The sequence below is a fragment of the Pinus tabuliformis genome, chromosome 4_1, assembly GCF_031772625.1.
Source record: "Pinus tabuliformis cultivar Carrire ecotype Pingquan chromosome 4_1, CPIR1, whole genome shotgun sequence".
NCBI classification, from domain to species: domain Eukaryota; kingdom Viridiplantae; phylum Streptophyta; class Pinopsida; order Pinales; family Pinaceae; genus Pinus; species Pinus tabuliformis.
In genome coordinates, this window is record NC_142303.1 from 957,872,474 (window position 1) to 957,885,425 (window position 12,952).

A 12,952-nucleotide genomic window follows, 5' to 3' on the forward strand; every position below is an offset into this window, starting at 1 on the left:
ATATGAAAGTTCATCCTCTCCTCCTGATAATCTGAGAAACATTCCCGGATTCCCGTCATATGCCAAGAGGCTCCACTATCTATATACCATACCTCTAATGATGTCTAGTCACACAATCCTATGCATCATGGTCTCAACTCATAATTTATTTTCCCTTCTTGTCTCTGATTACTTGCTCTGATACCATGTGAAAATTCTATCACTGCAACAACTGATTTATTTTACCTACTTATTTACCAATAAGTTATTTATGAAAACCCTTCAATAAACATTAAAATAATTTTTGCTGCAAATATCACACCATAATACAGAAACCAACACATGCACAAGAGCCAACACATCAACACAAATATTTTGGACAAATGTCCCCAGAAAAACCCAATGCAAGAAAACCAGTGCAGCAGAGGAGGATTTTATTATTCAGCGATTCTTTAGTACAACTGGGTACCAAACTCGCTTACCAAACAGAGAACAAATTCTCCAGCACTTCTCCCGATCTCAGTGTCAGGCTTACTGGCCTCTACGCATCTCCCAGATCTACTGTGTCATCTCTTGCCTCTCTACGTCAGAACTGGGCCTCTCTGCGTCACCTACGCAGGCCTTCCAGTGAATGCGCATTCTGCTGCCTCTGCGTCTGCCTGAGAGGCTTTGCGTCTTCCTCTCCAACATCTGCGCTAGTCTTATGGTGTTGTTCCTGACTCTCTATTTCGTACCCGCCACCTCCTTCTTCTCTCCAGACCACTAGTTCGAATTTCTCAACTAACCCCGCTCCAGAAATCGAACTCACCGGTCTCCCTCAGTATGTTCTCCAACTGACCCTCAAGCCTCTTATTATACTTTTCCTGTTGGTCCATCAATGACCGAGAGTAAATCTCTAATCAGCGGCTAAGATTAGATTTGGCTTGATCCATGACTTTTGGAACCTTCTAACCCAGTTTTATATTAATACCCATTAATATTTTATTTTTAATAAGTTTAGACTTAGGAACTCCATTAAAAATATTAATTATTTTAATATCTCCAAAATTGATTAGAATCTGCCCAAACCATTTCTGGGTCTTGGAAATCTCATGTGCTTTATTTTCTCCACCAAGTTTCATGGCTAGATCACATCCGATGCTACCCCAAATCAACACTTGTGGTATATCTAGATGATCTTTTGATGACAGGGAACAATGAGAGCTACATTGCATCCATAAAGAAGGAATTGAGGAAAGGTTTTGAAATGAATGACTTGGGCTATGTTCACTACTATCTTGGTATTGAAGTAACTCAACATCCGAAGTATATATTCCTCTCTCAAAATAACTACATTGGAGATATGTTAAACAGGTTTGGCATGGCTGAGTGCAATCCTTTGACTACTCCAATGGAATAGAACTTAAAGCTCACATCCATTGAAGGAAAATAATTTGAGGATGCAACAAGGTATAGAAAGCTTGTAGGAAGTCTCAACTACCTAAATACTACCAGACCGTATATTTCATTTGTTGTTGGAATCTTCTCCATGTTTATGAAAAAGTCTTGTGAGGGACATTGGTCTGCTGCAAAAAGAGTTCTAAAGTACTTGAAGGGAACCCAACACTTTGGACTCGGGTATATATAGGTGGGTGACTTCAACTTGATTTGATACTCTGATTCAGACTTCGACGGAAACAAAGAAATTGGAGTATCTACTTCAGGTTATGTTATGATTCTTGGATCAAGAGATGTCCCTTGGAGAACACACAAACAATCAGTTCCAGCAGATTCTACAACAGAGGTAGAATATGTGGCAGGAGTTGAGGCAACAAAATAAATTGTGTGGCTCAGGAAAATTCTGGAAGATTTCCAGGTAAAACAACTATATTCAACTTCACTCATGATTGACAACACCTCTGCAATAAAGTTGGCCAAGAACCAAAAGTTCCAAGATCGAACGAAGCACATCAATACAAAATACCATCTGATTCGACATCATGTTGAGGCCAAGGAAATCCATATACACCATTGTTCCACTAATGAGCAGATTGCAGACATCATCACCAAAGCACTTGGAAGAGAAAAGTTCGAAAGATTCAGAACAATGCTTGGACTCACCAACATCCCCTCACATTAAGGGGGGAATGTTGACACCTAATCATTGGGATTGGGTGAACATTTGTAAATAATGTAAATAGAAAATAATGGAAAATGAAGAGTCATTGGGGGGCGAAGCCCAAGAGTCTCTATATCCTATATATAACCATGAGTAATCTTAATCCCTGCCACAGCGTGGTCTCTATTTCCACGTCTTAGTCCCTTCCCTGCCACAGCGTGGTCCACTTTATGTATTGATCCTCATAGCTTCCGACAGAGTAGTACTGCTCCTTGATGGCATCCCGGAATGAATTCCAGGTGGGTGCGACTGAAAATAGTGAGCCGGTACTTTCATCCTTCTGCTCGCAGTAGGTTTCCCACTAGTCCTTGATGTGGGGGGCTGCTTTGAGAAGAGCGAAAATAATATTTTCCAGACTGGAAAAATCATGAACAGAAAAAATAACCCTCTAGCAAATTTAACCATTTATCGACGACATTTGCGTCTATCTGACCCTCGAATATGGGGATTTCAAAATTAACTTGTACCTTAAACGGTGTGGCATTTCCAGAGTAGCTGTGGGAAGCCGATGTGTCACCCCTAGGTATCTGCTCAAGGATCTGGGAAAAGTTGTCCATCATCGCATTCCTTTGTCGCTCAAGGGCTTCTTTGAGCAAGATTTTGATAGGATCTCCTGCCCCCTCGTCTTTCTTTTCATCAGCCATGGGAGGCCGTCGGGTTTTGCGAGGCTGGTCTTGCAAAGGTTCGACCAGTTCAAGCCCTAACTCCTTATATCCCGACCTCGTTGGGGACATGCAAAGAAAAACAGAGAAAAAAAAGCAAACCGCTCTAATACCATTGATCCGGATTTAAACAGGAACACAACAAATTACAAAGATAACCATAAAGACAAAGATGCAGCAGAAATAATACTTCATTTCATTAATGTAAAACACTGAGATATGCTTACAGACAGAAAATGGAAATAAACAACTAGGGCGATGGTAGCTTATCTCTGAGAAGAGATGTGGTGACTACATGCCTCTGAACTGTGTTACAATGAGGCTCGAAGGCCTATTTATTGTTTAGAAACAATGGAAAAGCCTAAACATCCAGAAACCTAACCCTAGAAGATGAAACACCTAATAGTGGGCCCCATTTGGGTAAATTGGTACATCAACTTCCCGGGGTCGTAACTTTGGCATACGATCTCCGTTTGACGCGTACAATTTCTTGTTAGAAAGATCTATTCGAGAACTACAACTTTGGGAAGAGCAACATCGGTCCATGGACCCATGTTGCTCCCAATTTTCCCAAAAAACATTGTTTAGGGCCTCAAAACGGCTCTGGAAGTTCAGGACCCGAAAAACTGCTAAAAATAGTAAATTGTGCTACAATGAAGGAAACTGAAAAGTTGAAAGAAACAATGGTGGGGGTCCAAGTGGACTTGGCGGGTGGCCACCAATATCCACCTGGATCAGCTCCTATTCTGCAAATAAACTACGACGTTGCAGGCTTTTTCCCATAGATGTAATGGCTCTTGTTGCTCCCACTGTGCTTAGGTTCTTTCTTTTAGCCACCCCATTTTGTTGTGTGTTATGGGTTGTTATTAGTTCTCTTCTAATACCCTCTTCAGCACAAAAGTCCTTGAAGGTGCTAGAAACAAATTCTCCTTCATTGTCTCTTCTCAGGGCTTTCAGTTTCTGACCAATCTCCTTTTCAACCAATGCTTTTAATTCAACAAATTTAGAGGAAACTTCATCCTTCTTCTGCATGAAGAAGATCCAGAATTTTCGAGAAAAGTCGTCAGCAAAAATTACATAATACCTATGTTTTGCTGTAGAAGCTGTAGAAAAGGGTCCACATACATCAGAGTGGACTCGCTCCAAGATTTCTCCCACTCTGTTATCTTGGCCCTAGAAGGTCTATTTAACATATTTCCCTAATGTTCATCCCTTGCAGACATCATGTTGGTCAAGGGTGAATTTCGGGAGACCGGTGGTAATTTGCTGCATGATTTTTTAGGCCCCATGGTGTAACTGCCCCATGCACATGTGTTAGAGTTCTCCAACATCTCGATTTTTCACATTTTTTTTCCTTGCTACTCAGTGAAACACAAGATTCCACCTCAATTTTGTAGATATTTTTCACTCTAACTCCAATCTGTTTCACTTTCTTGGTAGCTACATGTCTCAAAAAATATTTCCCCTTACTGGAAATAACATCATAGCCTCTATCCTCCAATATAGCTACAGAGATCAAGTTCTTCTTCAGCCCAGGTACATACATAACATCTTTCAGATGAAGATGGGAGCCTAACTCCATCTTAATGGTTACAATTCTAATTCCTTTAGTACGGTACCACCCATCATCCCCAAGTTTTATGTGCATCTGGAGTTCCTTCTCCTTTAGGCTACTGAAGAATTCTTTGCATCCTGTCATATGGAAAAAGGCACCTGAATATAGGTACCACACACTCCCCATTACAGTGTTGGCCATGCATGCAATTAGGGTGAAGTCTAATTTGAATTATGAGTTAAGTTCTTCACCTCCTTCTCCTCCTGGAGGCTTCTTGTTAGACTTCTTATGTGGATACTTTGTTGCATAGTGCCCATATTTGTGGCAGTGAAAATATTTTATCCTGGTTAGGTCCTTCTTGCCATTATTCTGGTTGGACTATAGCTTTCTTTGGGTCTTCTTTCCCTTCCCAACCAAGGCAAAATTATCTTATATCCTTAGCTTTGTATGTTACTCCATCTCTAGTGTTCCTTTTAATTTCTTCCTGCACCAAATCAAACCAATGTCTCTCCCAATTTGGCAATTTTTCCCTTCCATTTACAGAGTCCTAGTAGTTGTGCCAGGATTTCGGAAGGCCTAGGAGAGGTAAACTCACTAGCTCAGAAGAGGAAGCATTTTCTCCTACTCCTCCAAGTTCATCTCGAACCTCAGTGTATCTAGAGAGGTAATGTGGAATGGTTTCATTATTTTGCAATCGAATGTTTCTGAGCTTATCCCTCAGTGCCAATTTCCTAACATCACTTATATTTTCAAATAACTCAATGAGGTTCTTCCACATAGCAAATGGAGTTTCTTTTCCATGTAAATTTGAGACTATGTCGTCTCTCATACCCTCCAGGATGATCCTCTTGGCTTTTGCGATATACTTCTTCCACTAGGCTAACTGTCATGCGTACAATATTGTTGGTTTTGGAATGTCACTTTTGGTGTACTCCAGCACTCCATTATCATCGAGTACAATTTCCATCATGTCCTTCCATGCTATGAAATTTGAGGTTCCCTCCAAGGCATACTCCAATCTCAACCCATTGAAAGACATTTTCCCATAGGGAATAAAACTACTTCATTGAATATGCAAATCAAAATCTCTAAAGGAGAAGATCTATTGATTGGTTTCTAGTGTGATTTCTACTCTGATACCATGTATAAATTAATAGAAATTTTCTATTGTTGATGAAATCGAACTAAAAACAAGAGATTACGAATTCCCTCTACAATACTGCGAAATGGAAAACACAATTTAGAAATGCATGCAATGACATGCAAACATCAAAACCACAAGAACACAATGATTTATAGGGGAACCCCAACTGGGAAAAACCCCTTCACTATTTTTTATTAATCATATGAGCATGAGAAACTATTGCAATGGCTTGCTTCAATCCTAAATCACACCAACATTGTAAACATGTTCTCCTAGTGACAGTCCATCTATGGCCAATGCTTAGCTAATTCAAGGCTCCAGCTTCCTCCTATTTCCTGGCACAATTTAGGAGAAATTAGGTTCCTAAGTAATAGGGGAATTCCCTATTTCCTTGTGCAATTCCCAAGGACTTGATCACCTATATCAATTCCAAGCATGTACACTCAACTAATATACAATTGATAATTATAATGTGCCTTTTCCTCCACTCTAGCTAGGTAATTTGAATTTCATGCATGTTTGGGATCTTTTTAGCTGATTGACTAGTTTAAATGAGATATTAGTGAGTTAGCAATAGTTATACTACTCAACTTACCTTCAATTGACTCAATTAATTACTTGAGCTCAGTTAACTAAGTTTAATTGAAAATAACTGAACTAGATTGATAAATTTTAGCAATCACTACATGCACAACTCTACTCCAAGACTATAACTCAAATTTTCATATCTAACTAAATAACAAGTCCATGTCACTCAAGCTAAACGCAATCCAATTTATCCTACTGATGTGGAAAATCGAATTACTCAATTTGACTAAGGCACAAGTCAAATTGAGCCTTTCTTGCTACAATTTCTAACATCTTGCCCCAGTTTGTTCTATATGAAATTTGTATTCAATTTATAGTTTCATATCCTTGATGTGCTCTATTATTTTGGTGATTTTATATCACTCAATTCTCGCCTCTTCAGGCTCATGTAGAAGGGTCCCCCTTTGATTTGACTTTTTCTAGGAAGGATTTTTTTTGTGCGTGTCTGGACCCTGCCTCCATCTCTCGAGCCCTGTATTAGCCTCATCAACTCTGACTCGGCCTTGTTTCTCTCATTCAACTCTTTATTCTTACCTAATGACTCAACTGGATTTGTTTCTCTTTTGCGGCTCCACTTCACTCCTCTCACCCACCCTTTTCATTCTGGTGTACCCAACATGCCCCGACAATGAATGAGAATCCTACGATGTTCCTCTATCAAGGGAGAAGGAAGTTGTAGGTCTCACTTTTAGGGTCATTCTATTACACAAAGTTATCATGAACATACCCCTATTATTATTCAACTTGTCATGGACCATGTGTCTTTCGAGGCCAAGTCGATAGAAATGAGTACATGAATGAAAAAAATATCACCTCAGTTGTTAACTGGCTTCCAGATCCTGGCCACACCCATGGTAGACAAAATTAGTACATTTGTACAATGGAATTATACTAGCATATCAAATTTATTATTAGCATAACTCTTGTGGGAACTTGATGACGCCAAAAGGGAGCTTTCTCTTTATAGTAGATGTCATTCTAGCAAAACATGAGGAGTCCCTATAACATAGGGACATGGCCCTTTGGCTCTCTAGGATCAATGCCACCATTTCCAAAGGAAAGGGTCATGCTTCACCTGGCATCCCCGCACCCATATATGTTCTCACTTCGACCTAACCAATGCCATGGTTTTCCTTTTCTTTTGTGGCAGCTCATCTCTGTGCCTTTATAAGTTTATCATTATCATGGGTTATGAGCAGCATAGTTTCAATTTTGTTGTGTTTAAATTTATGTATCTCCATGGCAGGGTTGAGACTCATGAATGTCATGGTTAAGCTATAGTTTATGTCAGTTTCATGTCTCTTTTTGGACAAAAGCCCTTTTTTTCCAATACTAATATTGTTTCCCAAATGATAGATTGCAACAAAAAACCTGATAATATAATGTATTTGATGTAATTTTAAAACTAATCAATAAAACATTGAACTTACAATAACCTCTCTTACCATAAGCATTCTCTCCGTTCCTGTAACCTCTCTTCTCTTAATATATTTCTTGACTTCTTTGTGGATCTCATGTAGTGCCCTTTAGCGCTAGGTTCATACCAGGGTTTAATATTAAGGACTATTGTTTTCATTTCAATTACTATGGTCTTCCCAAGCTATACTAGAGGTTACAAGGGGAGAAGATATCACCTCCCCACCTCCAACTCATACGCACTGCACTCTACAAAATGCTCAACCCCTATTTATGTGCATTACACCCCTCTTGAAATAAGGAGAGAGATGCAGCTGAAAGCGAGGATAAGATAAAAGAAATATTATTACTAATGATGAAGTTGAGGAGGAAGCTGGAGGGCAAGTCTATGACACTGGAAATACTAGAACCCAAGAAACCAGATCATGCAAACCATAGATATTTATTGGAAATTGAAAATCATCATGGTTAAAGTTATGGTGGAGCATGGTGGAGCATGTTAAATCTCAAAAGGAGATCCTCCTTTGCATCGATGAGATGCAAAATAAAACTAAGAAAATCACTAGCAAGTTCTCCATCTTGGCTAAGAAGCTAGTAGATATGGGATTTTCAACCTATGAAGAGGAATATGCATTCGCGGATACCATTCAGGTTGACTCCTTGTTCAAGTAGATGCTTTTTATGTTCACTTTTTGTTATATATGGTTCTAGCAGTAAGGGTGCATCCACAAATAGAGTTAGTAACATGTTTGATAGTAAAATGTTAGTTCTAGAAGTAAGGGTACATCCAGAAATAGAGTTAGTAACATGTTTGATAGTAAAATGTTAGGCAAGCGCCCTATCTTTCAAGTTTTGTCATTAAATTCAAATTATTTATTTGGAAAAAAGCATTATTGTTATGCTACCGATGAAAATCCATCTTAACCCCACATCCATCAAGCATCAAGAGGGATCAAGTATCTTGAGTTGCAAACCTCTTTTAGAGTGCCAAATATGAAGAAAGGTTTATACCTCGGGAGATTTGACCGCTCTTTGTGATTTATAGATTTAGGGTTAAGATGGATCTACGTATTCTATAGCCTAATATGAGGGAGATGTGTAATTCCTTTAATTCTCAATCTATGTCCCTTTCAAAATAAAAATAAAATATTCTCTAAATAAATAAACAAAAATCATGTGAGCTATAATAAAAAACAACAATGAATATTCATATTTGGTTAGTTTTACTTCTCACTCACTCTTAGTGCGCTCACTCGATTAGTTGTTAATATTATGATCCAGTGTAAAGGAGATGTGGTAAAATTATTTCACTTTCGCTCTCAGCCATAAATAAAATATTAAAATATTTTTTATCAACTTTAGATAGAGATAAGGTAATTAAAAGTTAAAAATAAATAAAATAAATAAATAAATTCTTATATAATTCTTATGCTTGTTAAAAATATTTCAACATAGGATTTTAAATAAATTATTTGAATATCCATGTTGAGAGAGAGAGACCATAATAATAAAAAATTAGTGCCCAAAAATATACTTAATTCATTCCATTCTTAATATAAAAATTGATATGTGACATTTAAAAAATATTAACAATAATAAAAAAATTCAATATGGACCATAAATAAAATATTTTAATATGCAAAATTAAGTAATATTTACCTGTCTTTAAAAATATATTAATAACAAAAAAAAATATTTTAATGTGGAAAATATGGTTCATAGATAAAAATTTCAATGCATATATATAACAAAAAAAAAGACTTATGGGTAAAACATTTCTAGTCTCATTATTCTACATTTTGGCCCTTATTATATTTTTTGGTCATTTTTGTCTAAAATCCAATAAAGATTTCTCGGAATTGTAAGTTTGAGTTGTGTAGTCTACACAATCCAATTGTTCAAGGGGATTTTCAAGGCGGTGAATCCATTTATGCATTCAAATATGAAATTTAAATAATGAAAAACTATACACGGTATGTGTGTATGCGTGTGTCTAACTACTAAAGATCCATTTTAATCACAACCTCGAGAGGGATCAAATATTTTGAGGTGCAAACCTTTTTTTAAGTTTTGCACTCTAAAAGAGTTTTGCAGTTCAGATCTATGAGCATACTAAGAGTGAAATTATTGATGTTTTATTAAAAAAAAAAGTTGTTTACTAGTTTATGTGAGCCTTGAGATGACTACACGATTAACATGTGGCTTGAGTAACTGTGACCAAGGGCATCTAAAACATCAAATTCATCGAGGGATCGCATCCGACCTAGGCCACACAAGCCCTTAGCATGGTTAAATTTTTGCCCATAGAGTTTTGAACCAGTGACCTTCACACCACAAAATGTCTTAACAAAACACCTTGTCACCATCTATTCTATGCCCTATGGCCAGTGTTATATAATATTTTTAATTAAAATTAACCAAAAATATATATTTATTTTTGTTTTTATTATAGTCAACATTGTTTTTTAATTTAGTAGATATTTTATTTTTATCTTAAACTCGAGGATGAGGATGGAATAAAATACACATCTCCCTCATGGATGGAAGAAAATACACATCTCCCTCATACTAGGCTATAAAATGTGTCTCTCTTCCCAACTAACCTAGTTTCCCTAGTAAGATACCACTAGGCATAGCTAACTTTGTATAATACAAATACTAAAAAAATAATATTATCTTTAATAACACTCTCCATTATAATTTTTAACTTTTCTCCACAATACCAAAAATAAATAAATAATTATTTTATATATATATGAAAAAATAGTATTATCTTTAATAACATTGTACATTATAGCATTCAATTTTTCTCCACAATATCAAATATAAATAAATAAATAATTGTTTTACATATACGAATGGAAATAAGAAGAGAATTGAGTAAATTATTTAATGAGAATAAGAATAGATAAAGGTGAATAATGAAAGAAAACTAAATCAAATAAATAAATAATTGTTTTACATATACAAATGGAAATAAGAAGAGAATTGAGTAAATTATTTAATGAGAATAAGAATAGATAAAGGTGAATAATGAAAGAAAACTAAATCAAATAAATAAATAATTGTTTTACATATACGAATGGAAATAAGAAGAGAATTGAGTGAATTATTTAATGAGAATAAGAATAGATAAAGGTGAATAATGAAAGAAAACTAAATCAAATTAAGATTAAGGTTTTATTATTATGCATGTGATGTTAAAGGAACCCAATCTCATTATGGATATATCTTAATCATAGATCTATATGTGTAGAGAGGGATCAATCTTTTATGGTGCAACTTTTTTTAAAGCTTTACATTGTAAAATATGTTTGCAGCTTAAGATATTTTATCCCTCTCAATATTTGCTAGATCTGTAAGCACCCTAAGAGTGAAATTATCAATGTTTTATAATGCTTTTAATTAAAATTAACCAAATATGTATATTTATTTATTTATTTTATTATAATCGACATGTAGTCAATATTATATTTTTATCTTAAAAAAAACACCTGTCGACTCAAAGCTAAGCATGACACAAAAGGAATTACACATCTCCCTCGTATAGTTTTGTAAAATGGACCTCTCATTCGACAAAACTAGTATGGTTTCCCTAGTAATAAATTGCCATGCATATCTAAATCTATATATCTTTTACTAGTAAAGTAATACAAATGTTAAAAAATTAATATTATCTTTAATAGCACTCTCGATTATAACTTTCAACTTTTCTCCACAATACCAAATAACAAATAATTATTTCTATATATAATGGAAATAAGTCAAAGGATCTTAGCTCGAGTGGTTTGGTAAACAATTATTTTCCCCACTTGAGTGAGTTAAGTATTGGAGACATGTTGTAACTGGCATGTTTGTGGCATTTATAAAATAATTATACTTGGTATATGAAATAGTTGTATCTAGTGTAATAGATCTAGTATAATAATTATTGATTCTCCGAAAATTCTCATTCCTATGTATATGTGTATTTATGTGTAGAAATAAAATAAAATAAATTATTATTACCTTTAATAATGTTGTACATTATAACTTCAATTTTTTCCACAATATTAAAAATAATATATATATGAATGAAAAGAGTTGAGTAAATTGTTCAATAAAAATGAGAGTAGACAAAGTTGTATAATGAAGGAAAACTAAATCAAAATAAGTTATCTCATTATGGATGCTATGTTAGAGGGACGCAGTCTCATTATGGATGTGATGTTCTCAAGCAGGGAGAAAATGAAAGACCATGTTGATGCACTACAAGCAACATGGGGAAATTACTTTAATCAACTTGTTTATTTCGCTGGGGAACAAATTAATAAATGGTTAATTCATTTCATCACTAAAATGAAGATGAATTGGATGTAGTGCACCACGTTGGCTATAATTTGAACTACACTAAAGACGAGTTACTCAAGAAACATGTTAATAAAGAAGTTACCATGGCACCGTTATGAGGCTTCGTTGAGAAATGGTTCCAGGAAAGATTAGAGAAGGAAATTACCTCAAAATAACTGCTCAACGGTTTTGAATGTTCAACTCCCTACATGCACCCATTTTTTTAATAGGATAAAAATTCAACAGAAAATGAGAGACTTCTTCCAATATTGTAAGGAGATTGTCTAAGATTTGGTATTCCTATCCTCCTTCTCGCTGAGAAACCGTCCAACCTTTTGGTTGTACAGTTTTCCAAGAATTAAGGCCAATTTCTAATTGTTGCTTATTTTCTCCTATAGGTGGTCACATTTGTTATATGGTTTACGGGAGGCCAATCCCTGTTCTTAAATGGAAGAATATATTTACTTTGATTGGATATTACATACTTTATAAAACGTTTATATATTTTTAAAAGTTATATAAAGAAGTATTTAAGATTGCATCTCTAATGTAACATTTGAACTTTGAGTTTTAAAGTCTAAGATAGCAAGGGTGAATACATTTTCATCTCTACAATTTTAATTGAAGTTTATTTTAAATTTCTATAAAAATGTGTGTTATGATTTTTTTCTCTATTCCAAATGCTCAATATTCTCTCATAATTTTGCTCGAAGATTTGTGAAATATATGAATTATGAATGTGATGTCTATTTAAATGTTTCTTCTATTCATATGTATTATAGCTTATGAATTTTTTAGCCCTAGTCCTACTCAGGGATCTTTCTTTATGTTCACGTATGTTGTATTTCTATGAACTTCTAAGACATCATTCTGTCTCATGCTTGTTTTCTTTGAAATTCATTTTTATATAATAGAAAGAGAACCATTTATTTAAAAACGCAGGGGAGGAGGGCAGGGGGTGGGAATCATTCCCTCAAATTGTGTCTTGATAATTTTCCAATTCCAATCATTAACAAGGCCTTTGGCTTGACCCTGGTCACATTCCCATTAAGGGGGCATGACAAAGAGCTATAGGAGAAAGTGGTTATCAAACTATTAAGCCATTGTCATCAATGTATTGG